Here is a 6,000-nt window from a genome sequence, read left to right as displayed (position 1 = left end):
TAAGCCTGAAGATGCTAATGGTGAGGATGGTGAGAAGAACGAGGTTGAGGATGATGATGCAATGAAAGTGGCTTCTTGATTAAATTCGGGGACACCCTGGGACTTAACAGTTCTCACACAGCCTTAGGGCAGAACTCTTTTTGGAGGGAGGATGCTTAAAACGACACAAATTTCTTCTCTTACAATGGTGCAGTCAGAATTTTTAAATCAGTCTTACTGAGCTAAAGTCAAGGTGTCAGCACGGCTGGTTCCTCCTAGAAGCTCTAGGGGAGAATCCATTTCCCTGTGTTTTTTAGCATCTAGAAGCCACCTACACTCCTGCACTCATGGCCTTCGTCCATCTTCAAAGCGCATCACTCTAACCTCTGCTTCTGCCATCACACTTCCTCCTCGATCCTTTGACCTTCTTACCTCCCTCTTCTAAAAGCCCTTGTGACCACATTTATGACCCACCAGACAACCCCGAGTAATCTCCCCCTCATCTCAAGATCCTTAACGTCATCACATCTGCAGAGTTTCTTTTGCCTTATGAGGTAACCATCACAGGTTCTGGGAATTAGGATGTGGCTTTGGGTGGGGCGGAGAGGCTCCTCCACCTACCCCAATCACCTGCCACCTGTCCCCATGCCCTCACTTCCTCAGCGTAGATTCCGGGACCCACCTCTGTGAGGCCCCCATTGCAGGCACCCTCCACACCCTGCTTCTCCCTTCTGTTGTAGGCTACAACTTCACCCAGTCCTCCACGTGCTTGCATCCAAGCAGCTCGACCAGTCTGGAGAAAAACACAACCGTGCCAGCGGGTCCCACCTTATGTTTTTTGCCCCAGATCTGAGGCAGGCCCTCAGCATTAGAGCAGACAGCTTGCCACAGACCAGGGCACAGACAGGTAAGGGAGAGGTAGAATGATTCATTTTGAGATAATAAAGTCCAAGGAAAAAAAGATAGCAAAGGTTAAATGGGGATAAGGCAATCTCCTTTGGATTCACAAATGAATTGTGAGGACCATTTGCCCTGAGTGGGAAGAGTTTTTATGCAAAGCCCTCTGGGTGATGGAATTCTAAGGCAGAGGGAAAGTTACGTGGCCAATGCAGAAAAGGGGAATCTTTCCAGGTCTGCTAAGAAGTTAGAGGAAAATGTTGCGTAAGTACAGGGCTTAAATTCTTATCAGGGAGACAGAACATGATAAGGTAAACACATAAAGATAAAATACAATGCCAGGTAAAGAAAAATGCTGATAAAAATAAAACAGGGAAGAGTACGGAAAATAACAAGGATTGTTATTTTAGAACGAGGAGTTGCAGTAATGACCTATATGGGGAAAGAAGCTAAAAAAAGAGGGGATAGATGTATACATGTAACTGATTCACTTTGCTGTACAGCAGAAACTACACAACATTGTAAATCACCTATACTCCAATAAAAATTAAAAAAAAAAAGAAAGAGGAGTTGGAGAGGGCTTCTCTGAGGAGTGGCATGTGAGCAGTGAGGGAGGGGGAAAGAGAGGCAGGGGAGGAGGGGAGGAAGTGCAAAAGCCCTGGGGCAGGATCTGGGTAGTGAGTTTGAGAACCTGCCAGGGAAGTGGGTCTGGCTGGAGAGGAGTGAGCCTGGAAAGGACTGGTAGGTGAAAGTGGGCAGGTTTCCAGGGGTTGTACCCCAGAGAGTCTTAGAGGACCTTCTGTCTTTGCTTGGCTGTTCCTCTGGTGGGGGAGACAGATGCCCCTCTCCTCGTCCCAACGGCACAGCTAAGCTGGCTTCAGGAAAGCCATCCTCGTGTGTCATCTCTGCTGAGAAGCCCTCCTGTATCCCCTGAAGGTGTAACTGATCATGGCCGCTTGCATCCTTCCATGATCCTGAGAGTCCCCACCTCGGGCAAGTCTTTATTTCTCAAGATCCCAGCCTCTGCATCGGACCAGCTCAATCTTCCTGCGGGAGTCGAAAGGAACCATCCCTTCCCAAGTTCTGATACCCAAGTCATCAACCCATGACAGCTTCTTTCAGAGGATTTGCTTCTTCCTCTTACATTTGGAAAGATATTTGGCTTTCTTCTCCATTGTCTGGTTTGGTTCACTTCTCCTATTGTTGCTTTTGTTCCATGATTAGCATCTTGGACATAGGGGATGAAGAAGGACTCCAAAGTGTAAGTGAGGTCAGGGGGAGGTGGGAGAAAGCTTGGAAGGTGAAGCTGAGAACATGTGATTCAAGGAAGGGTAAAGAAACAAAACAGAGCAAAGAAGGAGAGTCTGACACCCCTGGGAATCAGCTTCCACACCACCGCTGCTCGCACCTTCTGCCTGGTCCAGGGGCCAGAGGGGACATCCTTGACTGTCCTTACCAGGTGGCCCAGCCCTGCCTGCTCTTGCAGCTGAAATGCCAGAGGGTTGGGGAGCTCATCTTTGAGGCTGAAAATGGGCCACAGGTTTTAAATCTGGTCATTACACTGGTCAAAATTGAGGACTGAAAAGGCAAAGCCCAATATTAACAACAACATAATTACAAAAACCAAATGTAATTTTTTTTTTTTTTTTTTTTTTTTTTGCCGTGCTGCGCAGCTTGTGGGATCTTAGTTCCCCAACCAGAGACTGAACCTGGGCACTGGTGGTGAAAGCACGGAGACCTAACTACTGGACCGCCAGGGAACTCCCCGAATGTAACTTTTGAGACAAATCTCACCACTCTGGTTTATTGTACAAAATAATCCAAAGAGTAGGCCAGCTAGGCAAGCCTGGGTTCAAGTCTTGATTCTGAAACTTCACACCTGTGTAACTTAGGTATCTAAGTACATTGTAAGATGTAAGTACAAAGCTTAAATTCTTATCAGGGAGACAGAACACGATAACGTAAACACATAAAGATAAAATACAGTGCCAGGTAAAGAAAAATGCTGATTAAAAATAAAAGAGGGAAGAGTACAGAAAATAACACGGATTGCTATTTTAGAAAGAGGAGTTGGAGTAATGACCTATATGGCGAAAGAAGATTTACTTCTTACAATGTAAGAAGTTACATTTCTTCACACTTGAGTTTTTCTTGCATGTAAATGTGGATAAAATTATCCAGCTCACAAATGCACAAATTAACAAATGAGATCTACCTAGCAAGTTGCCTAGCCTGTAGTTAGCGCTCTTTCTCTTTCCTTTCTAGCTTTCCCTCCCTCGGTCCCTCCCTTCACCCCTTCCTTCTGATTTTTTAAAGAGTGCTATGACAGTCTAAAGATATTTAGAAAGTACAGATATACCAAAAAGATTTTAATAAACATGTTGACATGTTTCTAAGGAAAAGTTTCAGTGTGTATAACAGGTGTCATACCAAACCAAAAACAATAAGGAGAGAGAGACGGAGAAAAAGAAGAGAAGGAAAGTAAGAAGGAAGGAAAAAAGGAAGGAAGGAAAAGACTACATAATTCTCTTTCTCCCCTTCCTTTCTCTCTTGGAATATAAATTCCTGGGGGGTAAGTTTCCCAAACATATTCTTGTTTTTATATCAGCTCAAGTCAAAGTATCCCAGAAAAAAGTTTGGATTTACTACTAATCTTGAATTAAGCAGGCAAATGTTTCTCAAGCCCCTGTTTGAAGAGTATTGTTCCAAGTGCTGTGAGGTAATACAAACACGAATAAGAAATAAGAACTACCAGCAATCCCACTTCTGGGTATTTATCCAAAGAAAATGAAAACACTAATCCAAAAAGATATCTGCAGCCCCATGTTCACTGCAGTACTATTTGCAATAGCCAAGGTATGGAAACAGCCTAAGTGTCCATCAATGGATGAATGGATAAGGAAATTCTAGTATGTGTGTAAAAACGAAGTAAAGCTTGCCATTTGCAGCAACATGGATGGACCATAAAAAAGAAGGAAATCTTGCCATTGGCAATATAACAACATGGATGGAACTCGAAGGCATTATGCTAAGTGAAGTAAGTCAGACAGATAAAGACAAATACCGTATGACTCTCTTATATGCGGAATCTAAAAAAACAAAACAGGGACTTCCCTGGTGGCGCAGTGGTTAAAAATCCGTCTGCCAATGCAAGGGACACGGGTTCAAGCCCTGGTCCGGGAAGATCCCACACGCCGCAGAGCAACTGAGCTCCGTGGGCCACAACTACTGAGCCCGCACGCCACAACTACTGAAGCCTGCATGCCTAGAGCCCATGCTCTGCAATAAGAGAAGCCACTGCAATGAGAAGCCCGCGCACCGCAACGGAGAGTAGCCCCTGCTCGCTGCAACTAGAGAAAGACTGCGTGCAGCAACAAAGACCCAACGCAGCCAAAAATAAATTAAAAAGCAAAACAAAACTCCCAAAAGACAAGCACGTAGATACAGAGGACAGATTGGTGATTGCCAGAGGTGGAGGGTAGGGGTGGGAGAAATGGGTGAATGGGGTCAAAAGGTAGAAAAAGCCAAACAAACAAATTTGAAAAACTTTCAATAGTGTGGATATATAATGGCTGGGGGTAGGGGCAGTGTACATAGTGAATTTAGAGATCTGTCTTCAGCGAGGGTCGGAGGTAAAGGGAGGATGGATCTCAGGTTCTTTCCTGATCTGAGCTGAATAAAGTTGCATTTCTCAAACTGGGTCTTAGTTTCTGCCACCAGCAGGAGTCATTGCCAAGCAGCTGGGTAGGATTCTAGCTTTACTACTTGGCCGTGTGAGCTTGGACCAGTCACTTGCCTCTGAAAATTTGTCTCTTCATCTGTAAAATATGATTAAGGATTCCTGACTCATAAGATTAATGTAGGATGATATTTGTGAAAACGTCTGGCATATAGTAATCACTCAAACTAAGAGCTTATGACCTGTGAAATTTCAAGTTATACCTTTCTCTGAGTTCCACAGAGATAACACTCAACCTTCTACCCCTGGCTTCCCCATCCTTAAATTTTGTTCTCTGCCTTGCAAATCCCTCTGTCTTCAGCCCACCTGACAGGAGAATTTGGAAAAAGAAGCAATAGGGAATTCCCTAGTGGTCCAGTGGTTAGGACTTGGCGCTTTCACTGCCAAGGGCTCGGATTCAATTCCTGGTTGGGGAACTAAGATTCCACAAGCCGTGTGGCGCGGCCAGAAAAAAAAGCAATAGGAATTAGGGTGCAGTTATTTTTTTTAATTGCTTGTAAACAGATACACTTATTTTATTAGGGAAACAGGAATTTAATGCCTTAAAATGAAACTCATTTTTACACTTACTTCTAAGAGAAAAATTGCATAAAATACCATTTTAGCAGCCAATCAACTCATTTACAATCCTTAATTTTAAAAGCAGTAAATGTTTCTATATAAAAAACAGGGTCTAACTGATTTGGGAAAAGACATAAGAGGAGGATGGGTTTTCAAACAACCCCGTTCATAAATCAGTTCTAGAAAAGACTACATTAGGATACAAATATCCATGGTGTTCATCATTATGAATCTTTTATTTAATATTAGTTTTAGTGCTGTGAAGAGAGACGGCTGAAAATCTCACAAAGTGACAACCACATTGTTGATTACTCTAAGGCTTTTGAATAGTTCAGATAATTCCATAAAATGATTATTTTCCAAGCAAAGTTCATGCTGCTTTAAAAGTGACTTCAGATACAAGCAAGCTACTTCAATTGAGCCTAAGGCATAGTGTGAGCAGAATGTCCCCAAAACCTTAAAGTGGTTTCAAGCTTTCATTACTTCAAGAGTATATATGTTACAAACAACAAAAAAATCATTTGAAAGTGTTAGTATTTCAATTTCTTTACCTTTATGCATTTTGGTGCATTTTGAATGACTTTGTTTTTTGTTTGTTTTTTGTGTTTTTGGCTGTACCACGTGGCTTGTAGGCGGCTTGTGGGATCTCAGTTCCCGGACCAGGGGTTGAACCTGGGCCATGGGAGTGAAAGCACCAAGTCCTAACCACTGGACAGCCAGGGAATTCCCTTGAATGACTAATGTTTTCATTTTTGTTTGTTTGTTTGTTTTGGTCAATATTTGCTAACTTCAATTAGAGGGACAAAAATTAAAATTAAATATGA

The sequence above is a fragment of the Aethalodelphis obliquidens genome, unplaced genomic scaffold, assembly GCF_003676395.1.
Source record: "Aethalodelphis obliquidens isolate GAN/ISIS:26980383/991018 unplaced genomic scaffold, ASM367639v1 scaffold31, whole genome shotgun sequence".
Taxonomy (NCBI): Eukaryota; Metazoa; Chordata; class Mammalia; order Artiodactyla; family Delphinidae; genus Aethalodelphis; species Aethalodelphis obliquidens.
This window is presented reverse-complemented; position numbering follows the sequence as displayed.